Below are 15,669 nucleotides of genomic sequence, written 5' to 3'. Positions count from 1 at the left end.
TTCTTGTAATTTGGAGTCGATACTTAAAACGAATCTTTATGAAAAACCCCCAAATAACGTGAAAAATTGTAAAAAAATGCATTTTTCCAACTTTAAAACTTTTCTGCTTATACAGAAAATGGTTATACCACGTAAATTATATATTAAATAGCATTAGCAACATGTCTACTTTATGTTGGCGGCATTTATTAAACTATATTTATTTTTTTTTTAGACAATAGAAAGCGTAAAACATTAGCAGCAAATTTGCAAATTTTCTGTAAAATTTCAAAATCAGATATTTTTAGGGACCTGTCCAGGTTTAAAGTGTATTTGAGGGGACTGTATGTTAGAAAGCCCCACAAAGCACCCCATTTCAGAAACTGCACCCCCAAAACTCTGCAAAAGCACATCCAGAAAGTTTTTTAACCCTTTAGGGGAGTCACAGAAATAAGTGTGTAAGAAATTTGAAAATTTAAATTTTCTGTGCAGAGATTTTATTGTAATCCAATATTTTTCATAATTATAAACCTATTACCAGAGAAATTCACCCCAATATTTATTGCCCCGTTTCTGCAGTTTATAGAAATACCCCATATGTGGCCCTATTGCGCTATTTGATGCAACCACAAGCCTCAGATATAAAGGAGCGCCTAGTGAATTTTAATGGCTCCGTTATATTTGGTCATTTCTGACTGTACCACTTCAGGTTGGCAGAGGCTCTGGGGTGCCAAAACCTAAAAAACACCCCTAAAGGGACACCATTTAGAAAACTACACCCCTCAAGGAATGTAACAAGGGGTGCGGTGAGCATCTGGACCCCACAGGTGCTTCACAGATATTCCCAACAATATGGCGTGAAAAAAGACAAAAGTATTTTTTACACTAAAACGTTGTTCTAGCCTTCAATTTTTCATTTTCACAAAGGGATAAAAGGAAAAAAAAACACAACATGTAGCGCAGTTTCTCCCGAGTACGGAAATACCCCACATGTGGACATAAAGTGCCAAGCGGGCGCAGCACGAGCCTCCAAAGGGAAGGAGCGCCAATTGGCTTTTGGATTTCACAGGAATGGATTTCAAGGGCCACGTCGCATTTACAGAGCCCTCGTGCTGCCAAAACACTGGAAACCCCCCACAAGTGACCCCATTCTGGAAACTACATCCCTCAAGGAATCTAACAAGGGGTGCAGTGAGCATATGGACCCCACTGGTGGCGGGCACAAATGTGGAAAAATGTGATGTGAAAGTGAAAATTTTCATTTTTTTCACTTTCATGGCACAAATGTGCCCGTCATCAAGGGGTCCATATCCTCATTGCACCTCTTGTTAGATTCCTTGAGGGGTGTAGTTTCCAGAATGGGGTCACTTGTGGGGGGTTTCCACTGTCTTGGCAGCACGAGGGCTCTGTAAATGCGACATGGCGTTCATCATCCATTCTAGCCAAATCCAACCTCCAAAATCCAAATGGCGCTCCTTACCTTCGGAGGCTTGCCCTGCATCCACATGGCGCTTTATGTCCACATGTGGGGTATTTACTCGTGGGAAATTGCTCTACACATTTTGTGTGTTTATTTATCTTTTAACCCCTTGTGAAAATGATAAATTCAAGGCTAGAGCAACATTATAGTGTAAAAAATGTAATTCATTTTGACGCCACATAGTTCCACATTTGTGCCCGTCACCAGTGGGGTCCATATGCTCACTACACCCCTTGTTACATTCCTTGAGGGGTGTAGTTTCCATAATGGGGTGACTTGTGGGGGGTTTCAACTGTCTTTGCAACACAGGGGCCTTTTAAATTCAACATGGCCCCTCGAAATCCATTCCAGCCAAATCTAGCCTCAAAAAAACCAAATGGCGCTCCTTCCCTTTGGAAGCTTACCCTGCACCCGCATGGCGCTTTATGTCCACATGTGGGGTATTTCCATACTCAGGGGAAATTGCTCTACACATTGTGTTTTTTTTTTAATCTTTTAGCCCCTTGTGAAAATGAACAAATCAAGACAAGATCAATGATTTAGAGTAAAAATTTTTTAAAAATTACACTAAATGTTGGTCTAGCCTTTTTTCAATTTCCACAAGGGGTTAAAAAAGAAAATAAATGCAAAGCGTGTAGGGTAATTTCCCCTGAGTACGAAAATACCCCACATGTGGACATAATGTGCCATATGGGCACAGGGCAAGCCACCAAAGGGACAGAGCGCCATTTAGAGGCTGGAATGGAGGATGGAGGCCATGTCGCAATTACAAAGCTCCTGTGCTGCCAGGACAGTAGAAACCCCCCACAAGTGACCCCATTATGGAAATTACACCCCATAAGGAATCTTAACAAGGGGTGCAGTGAGAATATGGACCCCACTGGTAACAGGCACATAAAATAAAATACAATTTTTTTTCATTTTCACGTCCCAAATGTGGCCGTCACCAGGGGGCCATATCCCCGCTGCCACCCTTGTTAGATTCCTTATGGGGTGTAGTTTCCAGAATGTGGTCACTTGTGGGGGTTTTCTACTGTCCTTGTCGCACAGAGGCTTTGTAATTGCTTAATGGCATCCTCTAATGGGAATGGCAGCCATGCCTATTTAGCTGGGGAAAAGGGACAATTCTAATTTATTTGGGGGTATTAGGCCAATTATTGGTTTATAAGGTTGAAAATGACAGGTATCCATCAAATTCAACCTGTGTTGATCCAGAGGAAGGCAAAAAAATCCTCATAAGGCAGACGACAGTAACCTCATCACTGGGAAAAAATTCCTTTCCGACTCCATAATGGCGATCAGAATAATCCCTGGATCAACGTGACCCCTGAAATAGGAATAAGGGACAGAATTTAGAAAATGTAGATCTCCAATGACGTGTGGCGTGCCTTGAAGCAATCCTGTAGGCAGAGGCCGGGGTGATCGGGACAGGTGTCACACTGGGAAATGGCGTCCTTCCTGATCCCCCTGTTACGTCACACTCTGCACTTCTTCTGGGGTCTCCTGTTTTCCAGTTTGGGGGATGTCACCTGGAAAATGTTGCCCTGGTGCGATACGGGGTCCTTCATATCCAGAAGTGCTGGGTCCGCTCCATGGCTGCTAAATATTAGGGCTTTATTACTGCTTCTGATATTTTCGGATTGTGACACAAGCTACAGTAGCTCGGGCAGCGAGGGACCAGAAGAGGGGGTGCTGGTATAAAAGTTATCCCCATACAGGTGGTAACCTTTACCCAGCAGTGGGAAGATCAGTTCCCGAACGATCTTCCCACTAACTCCGAGGATGGGGGGGGGGGCGCATCTGGGGGCTGGATTCGGGTGTCCCTTCCTTCATACACTGTAAGGGTACGTGCACACTGCGGAATGGAGAAGGATAACCCTTAGTGCATTCCGCAGCTGGCACCCACCGGCAGACTGATGCGGGCGCGCGTCTCCGTCCATGTCATAGACTCCATTTTATGCACGAGCTCCGCTCTCCGTCCAATTTGTTAATTCTTTAGACGGACGATGGAATCCGCCCATGCATAGGATGGAGTCTATGACATAGACACACGCCTGCGTCAGTCCGCCGGTGGGTGCCAGCTGCGGAATGCACAAAGTGTTATTCTTCGCCATTCCGCAGTGTGCACGTACCTTAAATCTGTAAGTGTACCCTGAGGTACACTCACAGAGATTGTAGAATTTCACGCCATACCGTCATCTCTTATTGGGACGGTACTGGCGGAAAAGACGTGTCTGGGGGGCAGCGTACGCTACGCTACCCCCAGACACATCACTGGATGATGAGGATGAGGATGAATGGAGGGAAAAAGGATCCCCCCCCATTCATCCTCACTAGCTGTTTTGGTGTCGGAGGCAATATAACGTATGCGTCCGACACCGAAAACGCTCTGTGGGCCATTTTTATATAGGGATTGGTATATGGGGAATGTATTGGTGTAGTGTAAAACTTTATTCAATGTAGTATAGTGTCATGTAGTGTTTTTTAACATTCAGTATAAAAAAAAAACCTACGCCAAAAATGGTGTTGCTTATAAATGCCGCACTTATGTGCAGCACTTATCAGCAGACCGTGGCAGTAGGATATAGAAAAAAACGCCCTACGCCAAAAAGGAGAAGTTGCTGATTAGCAGTGCACTTACGTGCGATGCAGATCAACACTTAGTGGCGTAAGGGTGCGGAAAATACAAAAAAAAAAAAAACATTTACTACATGCTGAACATCCCTATAGCTGCTAAGTGTATTACACTTTTCAGCCGCTAGAGGGCAGCAGAGCACCGAAAAAAAGTCGAGGACATCCGAGGGGCCAACGGAAAAAGCCGAAGACCCGAACGGAAGAAGATGATGTCACGGAACCCAGAAGACACCGATCGGGACCCCAGGATCCGGTGAGTATGGCCAAATACCTACTCTGGACCCCTCAGCTACCTAGCTGAGGGGTCCAGAGCAGGTATTTATTATTTTTGGGGACTTAGATCGCCGTGACGGCCAACCGGTCACGGCGATCGGGACGTGGCACCGTGGCCACCATTACTTTTAATCGATGGCCCGGAAAGGTTCCGATCGCTGCTATTGGCTGATCCGAACTGATCAGCCAATAGCAGCGATCGTCGACATGGGGGGGTTAACAACCCCCCATGCCGACAGGGAGAGAGAGCCTGCAGTGTATTTCAGCAGGCCATCTCTCCCGATCGCATGCGGCCGGTCCGCTGTGCCCTCTTAAAGGACCCGCGTACCGGTACGTCATGGGTCCTTAAGTGACAGTGATCCATGACGTACCAGTACGTCATGGGGCCTTAAGAGGTTAAGGTACTACAATTTGTCCAAAATAGGACAAACCCATCATTTTTGTCCAAAAACACAGAGTGGGTGTGTCCTTTAAAACCCGCCACGTTCGACATATTTACTACGCAAACTGTCATTTTTTTTTTTTTTTTTTGCCAAGTTTTCTATTCTAAAAAGCAGCCACTTCTAGAGATAGTCAGGTTTTAGTTTTGTCCTGTAAAAAACCTTACAGATGAATTTGGCGCCAAAAAGACACCAACTACAGTATAACGGCTTAAAATTGATGCATTTTTAGTAAATTAGTCTGTGTCAATAACACAAATCTTATGTCTGTAGTGGACATGCTGAGGTATACTGTACTTCTCATGAGTAGATTTGTCTTTGTGATTAATATATATGTGTATTGAATAGGTTATGGATGAGTATATAAGTCAATATGAGCTGTTACTGTTACTGTTGTAGGAAATAATCTGTTTCCAGGACATGTAATGGTTACACAGGGGCAGGGCTGGTTATTAGAGGATCTGCTTTCCATCTGTGTTGTGCATCATGTGACCAGGAAAGCAAAAAGTTCCTGTTAAATGATGGCAAGCAGAGATCTTAAAAACCTTTAGGAATTAATACAGAAAGTAATTGGGTAATAGTATAACTGTGTTAGCGAGGCTGCCTTTTACATACCCCGCAGCAATTATGTAATCCAATTGAATGCGTCAGTTGAGGGATTTGCAGCAAATTTTTCTGCGAATTTGCCATGTGAAATCCACTGCGGATCCATCCTGTGTGAATCTAGCTTTGAAACATAAATTGTATTTACTTTAAAGGGATCCAAGTTGTTTATCTTTCAACATGTTGAAAGACAAATGACTGCAAAGATCATGAACAATTATCGGTCGACAATCGTTTTGTGTAATAGGGCCATTAATCTCTATTCTCTTCAGTGTAACTGAGCTGCAAAACCACACCCAAACTTGAGGATATGAGAGGTACTGCAGCCATGTTTTACTAAGCCTGGACAACCCCTTTTTAAAGGGTATGTTTTGGATTATACTTTGGACTGAACTGCAGTACCAAACACTACTACTTGTATATGGATACATGTGCTATACTGTGCTAAATGCTAGGATAGACCAACAGTCTAAGATTGTGGAAAACCCCCTGAACTCCTCCACCCTTGGTTTTGATGTGGTTTTCCTCCCTGTATGCAAGTTCTGGCTGTGACTATTACACGAGAAATTAAGTCAAAGGGTATATGCCAATCCTGATATTTTAGTTGGTACTGCCTACCTTTCTGTTTACAATGGGACTAGAACTTGGTGATTAGGTCACTATAAGAAAACCAGCTGTGCCCTTTGCAGATAGTCTTGCTGCCAGCTGCCATGAGTCTAACTTGTACCTATTGCATAATTTTTTAAAAATGTTTAAAAGAGACAGACTTGGCTCCGGCTACAGATTAGTGTTGATTCCTCTTTGGTACTATGTTAAAGAAAAAAGGGCCGATGGCTGATTAATAGTAATTCTATTTTGTCCTAAACTTCATTAGGAAAATATGATGCTGCTATTGCTAAAATCTGAAGTCTTTTTTTCCACTATGGCAACTGAATGTTGGGAAGCTCTGACTGGATGTTTACATAGTTTAATTAAAAGGAATGGGTGTCTTCAGAAAATGACCTATTGTTTAAATTAAAACGTATTGTAAATTAGATTTGGTGTTTTTCATAATTATCTCTTACTTGTGTGTATGTATATATATCTATCCTAAAATTCAATCCTTTTCATCCTCCATATAAGAGCGAGTTCACCGCACGATCTATGAATTAGAGGGCTTACGCGCCTTCCCTCTCCGCGCCTTTCTGCTTCCCATTCAAAGACATAGCAGGAGGGATTCAGCATGGAGTCCGCGGACGGAGGTTCCCGGCGGAATTTCTGCGCTGATTCTGTAGTGTGAACGAGCCCTAAGGCTGATTGATTGGTCTGTAGTGATAAACAAGAGGAAGCTATAAAGTGCTTTGTACAGCATTAGTGTATATGCACACTAATTGCGCGGATAACTTGCCGCAGATTCTGTCGCTCTCCCCTCCGCGCTCCCATTTGAAGTTCCGCTGATCCCATAGCCTCCATTCTATGCGCAGGCAGATTCTGCCGTCCGCCCAAAGAATTGTCATGTCAGTTCTTTGGAGCGGAGTCTATGGAACGGGCGGAGAGTGAAGATGTGGAGATTGCAATAGATGACGCTCACAGTTTAACCTCCCCTACCTGTGAAATGACCCTGTAAAAGGCCGCCAATAATCGTACAATCGGGACAATTATCGTTTTGTGTAAACGCAGCATATGGGTCCATATACACAGAAAGATTATCTGAGAGATTATCTGCCAAAGATTTGAAGCCAAAGCCAGAAACAGACTATAAACAGGGAACAGGTCATAAAGGAAAGCCTGAGATTTTTTTCTTTTTTAAAATCCATTCCTGGCTTTGGCTTCAAATCTTTGGCAGATAATCTTTCCGTGTAAATGGACCCTAAGAATGTGGATTGCAATTTACAGATAAAAACAATGGTCTCCCTTTTAAAGAGATTTTGTGATTATTAGAAACATATGGCTGCTTTTTTCCAGAAATCTCATCACTGTTGCTAAAAAATTCTGGTTTTGTGAAACATACATCAATCACGAATGAAAGAAAATGATTTTAATTAATACCATATGTTTTTCCAGATTAAGTAGAGGAAAAAATTATAGAATCAACAAAATCTTAGTTACTTTGATAGTACTTTTTTGTTTCTTGGGCTGTTATGATGGTTAAATCTTTTGAGGTGTGGAATACACTAATAAATCTACACGAATGTGCTTTCTTATTTTTTTATATATATATATTTTTTTTTGTCTGTAAAACTTGTAGAATCAATCGTAAAGAAAAAATTATAGGATCTCTAAAAATGCGAATTAGTCTCCATTTAAAAGGAAAAGTGCTGAGAAACCTTTCCTCACTGGAGCACTTGAAGGAAAGCATGGCCCCAGCAAGATAGTTGTCAATGAGAAGAATGTGAAGAATTATAAAACTCCAAGACACAAATTAAACACTAAGGGGGAGATTTATCAAACTGGTGTAAAGTAGAATTGTCTCAGTTGCCCCTAGCAACCAATCAGATTCCACTTTTCATTCCTCACAGATTCTTTGAAAAATGAAAGGTGATACCTGATTGGTTGTTAGGGGCAACTAAGACAATTCTACTTTACACCAGTCCCCCTAAGTGTGGCAAAGATGTTGGCTAGACCAAAGAAGACATCAAAGCATCAAGAACTCCAAACATGCTGCTTCAATATGGCTTAAAAGTAGATAATGTGCAATTGACTTAAAAAACATTTTATTTGATAGAACAGAAAGATCAGTTGGATTAAATGTTACGTATAGAGAAGCCAAATAAAAACCACCTCTAACACCTAAACAAACAAAACAAATAGGCTGGAGTGGACCAACCACAAAGTGTGGACCGTTTCCTGATGAATCCCCTATCTGCATAAGATGATGATGGAACTTTTGTCAGGTGCCATTCTAATAAACATAAAGATGCCGCCTTAAGGAAATAATAATTTATTATATTAGGTTATTTGTCAGGTGAAATACCAGGGGAGATGACGATCATTACCGCTACAGTCGTACCCTTTTCACTTTTTAACAATAGATGGTCATTTTCAGGATCATAATGCATCTTTCCACAGAGCAAACAGTATTAACGCTTTTCTTCAGAAAAGGCACATATAGACAGCTGTCAATCACTGATAAGCACCACCCACCTGACTACTTAGCCCAGCATGAACAGAGATTTACATGAATAAATGATGTTATCCTTGAGCTTTTCCCCAAAAAACATATATCAATCGGTTCAGCTCCTCCTGCTCTTTAATATGATGCCTACCGGTAGAACTCCATTTATAATGTGTAAGGTTCCCATTAAGACCTAATCTCTTAATCAACCTACACCTCAGATATAGGATATTGACCAATGAGTACTTTATTACTAAAATTATCAACTACATCTGTAACTGGATTACTAGGACAATGGTATTGAATACAGGGATAACTTATTAGCTGGCATCCTTTAATACACTATGGATAATAATTAGTCTACATTCAGGTTTTCAAAATAAGTAAAATTCCTTAAGTGATAACAAATGAAATCCTATGTGTGTTAGTAACAAAATAAGCATGTTCTATCACAAACACATTGGCATTCTGGCAGGTTTTTGGACATGCAAATCCCCTTCCAGGAATGCCAATTGTTGCTAAGCAAAGATAAGTGGTTCAAACAATTAGTTTTCTGGAGGAGAAATTGGTCTCTAGCCCATAGTCATACTGGTTGGACATCTGGAGAGCAGCAGTGGTGTGTTCTGTGTGAGGTTCTTTTAGAAATACTCCCAATTGTTTACAAACTGGGCGACTTTTCCAGCATGAACCATCCAGAGATTTCCATCCCCGAGTCTGATGGACGCTGTTCAGAACTTGCAGCACTGCAAATTTCAACATCAAGCGTGTATGGGTGGCCATAAGTTATATTCATGAATTCAAATTAGTGAATCGTGACAAAGCTTGCTTTTCTTGGTTTCTCAATATTCTTGAAAACTATTCATTCTGGTTTCTGATTATTGGTGTGTATACTGTTTGACAATATATAAAAGGGTAATAGCCCCATGTTTAATATTAAGGTATAACATCTACTGTTCACTTGCTGCCATAGGATAAATGTAGTCTTACCTGTTAACATTCTTATTGCTGGTTTTCTGGCTCACTGAGAGGGGGGGTTTACCTGGCGGAGATGGATTTGCTGAGATGAGACAAATTTTTGTGGCCAAGTCACCCTCTTTTTTTGCACAAATAGACACAAAATGGACTGGCGCTGGTGCGGGGATGCTGGTGTCGTGGTCCTTTTTTTTTTTTTTTATAACCGTGAACCGGTTCTCGCCCACAGCACCAGTCTATTTCCGCTTGTCGGCCCAGCCTGAAGGACTGGAGGTGGTCCGCCCGCCCCCCCGTGTGACATTCTGCCCGCCCCCCCCCCCGTGTGACATTCTGCCGCCCCCCCCCGTGTGACATTCTGCCGCCCCCCCCCCGTGTGACATTCTGCCGCCCCCCCCCCGTGTGACATTCTGCCCGCCCCCCCGTGTGACATTCTGCCCGCCCCCCCGTGTGACATTCTGCCCGCCCCCCCCCCGTGTGACATTCTGCCCGCCCCCCCCCGTGTGACATTGTGACCGCCCCCCCGTGTGACATTGTGACCGCCCCCCTCCCCCCCCCCCCCCCCCGTGTGACACGTCTCTATTAGAATCAATGGAACTGCAATACAGAGGGGAGGGATTTCGTTACTCTGGGGTGGGGCTTACCTCCAGTGCTTCAGGCTGGAACAGCGACCGGAAATAGATCAGTATCTGCGTAGGAACTGGTTCAAAAAAGGACCGTGGCACTGGCATCCCCATACTGTCGACAGTCTATTGACTTAAAGATCTTAAAGTGACACTGTCACCTCCTTTTTGCATTCTGACATCTCTACAGAGGTGTAAAAGGTAAATTTTGCGGTTTTCATACCTTATTTTATATCATACGTCATGGTGCTTGTTCAAGTAAAAAGTCATCTTTTATCAACTGCAGATTGTGTTAAGTGGGTGGGGCCTCGCAGCATTAGCGCCATTTAGCCCTGCCCACAACGCCACAGGCGTGGTGCCGTTGTGGGCGGGGCTGTGTCGCCAATGCCGCAAGGCCACGCCCACTTAATACAATCTGCAGTTGATAAAAGGACACTTTTTACTTGAACAAACACCATGACGTATGATATGAAATAAGGTATGAAAAACACTAAATTTACCCTTTACGCCTGTGTAGAGATGTCAAAATGCACAAAGGGGGTGACAGTGTCACTTTAAAGCAATGTACCTGCTGATCCATTCACTTTAAGGCTGGGTTCACACTATGTATATTTGAGGCTGTATTTGGTCCTCATGTCAGGTCCTCATAGCAACCAAAACCAGGAGTGGATTAAAAACACAGAAAGGCTCTGTTCACACAATGTTGAAATTGAGTGGATGGCCGCCATATAACAGTAAAAAACTTCCATTATTTCAATACAACAGCCGTTGTTTTAAAATAACAGCAAATATTTGCCATTAAATGGCGGCCATCCACTCAATTACAACATTATGTGAACAGAGCCTTGCTGTGTTTTCAATCCACTCCTTGTTTTGGTTGCTATACAGCCTCACACATACAGCCTCAAATATACGTAGTGTGAACATAGCCTAAAAGTGCGTTCACACGTACAGGACCCGCAGCAGATTTGATGGCACAGATATCAATGTAACTAAACTGAACACCGCATCAAATCTGCCCCATCAAATCTGTTGCAGATCCTGTTCGTGTTCACACTAAATCAATAAATGGGTCCTCCTCTAAATTTGCAATGCATCATATTGCGGCCATTTTTTATTATCTTGTGATGACTGATTCCACATTCAACATCCCCCCCACCCCCACACGCACACCCCTGTCTTTTTTATTTTTTTTCTGAGTGACTCCTAGGTTGATGCTAGAAATTATCAACATCTGCTTTATATTTACAGGCACATGTGTTATTTCAGCAAAAGCTATAGATAATGATGAGTCACTGGAGCTCAGTTGATAAAATGCTCAGACGTCTCCTTTGGCGTTGTACTGGCAGATGAAAAAATGTACCATTACCATATTCCCCCCCCCCCACCTCAACATCCAGCTGTGCTGATTCATGTCTGAGTATATTAAGGTGGCTCTGTTCATAAATGCAAACTTTTACTAAATTTAAAAAGCAAAACAAAAAAACTGTGTATATTTGCAGATCTACAATATTGAGAAAGTTACATGCAGAAGTTTATTTAAGATGATGAGTTGGGAAACCAGCATCTGCATCTCCTGCAAAGCTTGGTAAAACCACACAATCACATTTTATAGGCGTTGCATTGTGGTTTATAACAACATCATACCTTTTCAATAGTAAGTAGTGGAAGAAGTTTATTGAAGTATTGGAAACTCCCAACGCAGTGATGGAAGTTGCAGGAGAGGCTTCTGACTGGCTACAGGCAACCTAGTCTCCATAAGCAATCTATTGCTGGAAAATTGAAATGTAAAGCACCCTTATCTATCTCATAACTGGAGGTAAAAATGAAAGCACGTGCCAGGGTTATATTGTCACATACAGTACAAGAAAGGGGTATGCAAACAGCACCTTTGTAGCTTGTAATATACAAGAGAAGCCATTATAGCAAAACGAAGAGCCCGAAGGATGGTTTTATACAATTTTTGGCCGCAAACCATCAAACTGCGGTGGTGAATTTAAAGGAAATGGGAAATATTAAAATGAATATACCACTAGATACACTGCTTTTTCTTTTTTACATAAACAAACCTGCACTGGCGCAGGGATGCCGGTGTCACAGTCCTTTTTTTAACCGCCACCTGATTCCCGCGCATGGCACCAGTCTATACTCAAGCATCGGCACAGCATGAAGCACTGGGGTTGGGGTGGGCCCATCGGCCTCCAGTGTGATGAAACCCCCTCTCTCCTGTGAGGCTGTTTTATTAGAATCAATGGAGCCATGTCGCTGGGTGAAGGGGAGATCGTCACAATGGGAACCAATGGGCCTGCCGCTAGTGCTTCATGCCAGGCCGGTGCCTAGAAATAGACCAGAGATGTGCGTGGGAATTGGGCGGCAGTTCAAAAAAATAAAAAGATTAAAAAGAAATGCGGCACTGGCATCCCCGCACCCATCTGTTCATGTAAAAAGCATACCGATGTACCTGGTGGTGGTACCTTCGCTTTCAAGAAGGACTTCGTGTCACTTTTATAACTTTTAAAATCTAAATCTGTAGTTAATGTGATATAAAGCAAGTTTAGAATTTACATTCATTTATTTTTTTTTAGTTGTCATGCTGTAGAACAAAGCAATACTTTTTACCCAGGTCCAGTCGCCTGAAGGCAGGTTTTTAGTCGTCTTCTGATTGAAAAAAAAAAAAGACTAAACACATGAAATTCCGGCCAGTACAGAGAGTCACAGCTTAATGTGTCCGTCAATCACTTGACTGCCTTCTCTCTGTGAGCACAGATGACCTGGGTAACACGGCAATGCCTCTGTTTCGAAAACTGTCTAACTGCCATGTTTTCCATGAGTACTAAAAAAAAAAAAAAAAAAAAAAAAAGTAAATTACAAACTTACATTATTTCACATGTGTTTATTTAGTTTTTAAAAGTTTTAACGAAATATCTCCTCCTTGCTTTGCTGGATCCACTTCTGGCTTAGGCTTGAGAAACTGCATAAAAAAACACTGTGGTCTGGAAAATATTTTTGTAACAAAAGGCAATAAAGCTGCCACAAATCTTTCAATTTGTTTGCAGACACTTTTTGAAATTATCATCATAACAAAAGTCTTTCCTTCTTGAGGTCTCCTATGTGTCATTTATGTGCAGCTAAAAAATGGCTTCTAATGTTCCAAAGTGTTTAATTTGTTTATCCCCGTCATTTGCTGCATATCCTACTGTTAAATAAGTTGGGGTTTCTCACTTTGTATTAGGATTTGTTCCTAAGCTTTGGCTTGGCAGAGACTTGTGCTGTTGAGCTAAACTGGCTTTGTTCTGAACTCTGGACTGTATCATTTGAATTTCTGAAGCAATAAGTAACGCAAATAATAACTTTTCTGTTATTGTGATTGTACATGTAAGTGTCAAAAAGTTAAAATACTTGCTCACTTATGTACCTATTTCAAGATACGGCCTATTGAGGACATTCAAAATGTGGTACTTGAAGGGGGTTTGAGGCACATACAGCTTTCTCAAATAACCATGGGAATGCATTGGCACCTCAAAATTATGTGCGGTCTTGCTTCCCTCTCTTTGTGAAAAATAAATAAAAAAGATGTTAGTATAATAAGTTTATGTCCAGATCGGCACCCGCTGGGAATGGTTTGTTCACGAACACTATTCTAATAAATAGAGCTCATGTACAGAACTTGTCCAGTGTGGGACATATACACGGCAGCACCAACTTACACCATCAGCTGGAACTAAACACTCATTTGGATGTAGACCATTGTGACTGGTACTTTTCAAAAAATAAATCGCCTTATTTGTTACTACTAAAAACTTCCACAAATGTCTGAAGCGGATCTGAATGCTATGGAAATGTATATATAAATATATAACTAAATGTATATCTGCTTGTTGTCTGTTTGTAAAAGGAATACTGTATTAACTTGCATGAATGGCATTGTGTAATGTATGAAGAGCTTCACATGAATCCATTACTTTGTAATTTGTTTAAAAAAAAAAAGGAAATTGACAGTTTTTCTGCCTTTTGTATCGATAGTCAAATTGCCCATGTGAATGATTCTGAGCAATGTCTCAGGTTTTATCAGTAATTCCTCCCGATTGACAGGTTCTCCGTACCAGTTTACAACATCCTCTAAATTTATCACATTTCCCAACAAACTAGCAAGCTTTTTTTGGCATGTTTTCTCAATTGTGATCTGTAAAACGATTGTGTAATTACCAACATTTTTTTTCCCATCTAGAGGCCTTAGAGATCTGTGGGATTTTAACTTTTGGCTGTAGCCAAGACTCATTTTTTACATATCTGTGTCTAAACTAAATAGATTGTTTGGCCACCAGTTAACTCTCCTGTCCGGCAACCATTCTCCCCTTACTTGTGGAGAGCACAGCTGAGCGTTCCTGTCCCCTCTATTGGGAGGGGGGAGTTAAGCCGCAGCCAAAGAGCTCTGACTACAACTTATGTGTCCGTAAACAAAAAGGTTGGGATGGTGATTTTCTATAACAGCCAACCCCTTTCTCCATAAACATTATCTGTCAGTGGAAGGTCGAGAGAGCCCCATATGCTGTATACTGACAGTCGATAAAAGAGTGAGGTGTGTAAGGACTTGTTTACCTACCTCCTTGTTTATTTCAGCTTCAAGTTAATTTATACTTGCAAATGCTGAGCTCTTGCAACAACAGTACAGGGCACCACAGTCTTGTCCCATTCACATTAAAGGCCCTTTCCCATCTTGTAAAATTAGGTATTCCCCCCCCCCCCCCCATCCTATGGATAGGAGATAATTATCTCACCCACAGTCTTGTGTCCCTATGGGATGAAGCATTGGACTGTTTTTATATAGCTCATAACACACTTGCATGACCCACCACGTCATTGTAATAGGAATACTTCTTTAGTTTAAGTTTTGACCATCTGTTGCCATATTGAATTAACATATAAAGATATGTTTCCACTGACTACATGCTGAAAATGTTTAGCGTGACTCTTTATTTTGTCGACCAACGTCATTTGATCACCATGATTAAAGGGGTTATCCAAGCTTAGGAAAAGCATGGGCAATTTCTTCCAAGAACAGCACCGTTTTTTCCCTCCTTCAGTTTGGCTGTGGTTTTGTAGCTCAGTACTATTTAAATGAATGGAGAAGAATTGTAATATCACATAGAACAGGGTTGGCTCTGTTTTTCAAGAAAGTGGCTGTAGTTTTTATTATCCTGGATATCCCCTTTAAAGCAATAATTGCACAAAATGCTTGCCTCACCATGCACTCCATAATCTTAGTAATGAATGTAGTAGTAATCGATCAGCAATCGGCCCGGGACCCGGTGCACGTTCATAGCAATACTGATGAACAGCAAAACTCTGAATTCAAGGCTTCACAGGTTTACTCAGCAACAGCTGTTAGTAAGACATCTGTGTGTGTGTATATATATGTGTGTGTGTGTATGTTAATGAATTAGTAGTTATTTTGGCCACATGTGTTTCTAATGTCTAACCACATATGGTTTTTAGTTAAAGGTTTACCACTTGGCTATTGTACTTGTGGTATACAGAGGAATCTGATATGATTCCCATCAGAATTATGGGAAT

At 41.7% G+C, this 15,669-nt stretch overlaps 1 protein-coding gene across 3 annotated transcripts in view; it reads left to right on the top strand.

Moving 5' to 3' along the window:
- BICC1 (BicC family RNA binding protein 1) overlaps positions 1-15,669 on the top strand; it is a 162,282-nt gene that overhangs the window by 87,052 nt on the left and 59,561 nt on the right. The window lies entirely within an intron of this gene.

Source organism: Dendropsophus ebraccatus, chromosome 8 (genome assembly GCF_027789765.1).
Source record: "Dendropsophus ebraccatus isolate aDenEbr1 chromosome 8, aDenEbr1.pat, whole genome shotgun sequence".
NCBI lineage: Eukaryota > Metazoa > Chordata > Amphibia > Anura > Hylidae > Dendropsophus > Dendropsophus ebraccatus.
The sequence above is the reverse complement of the archived record's forward strand: the minus strand, read 5'-3'. Positions and strand labels throughout refer to the sequence as shown.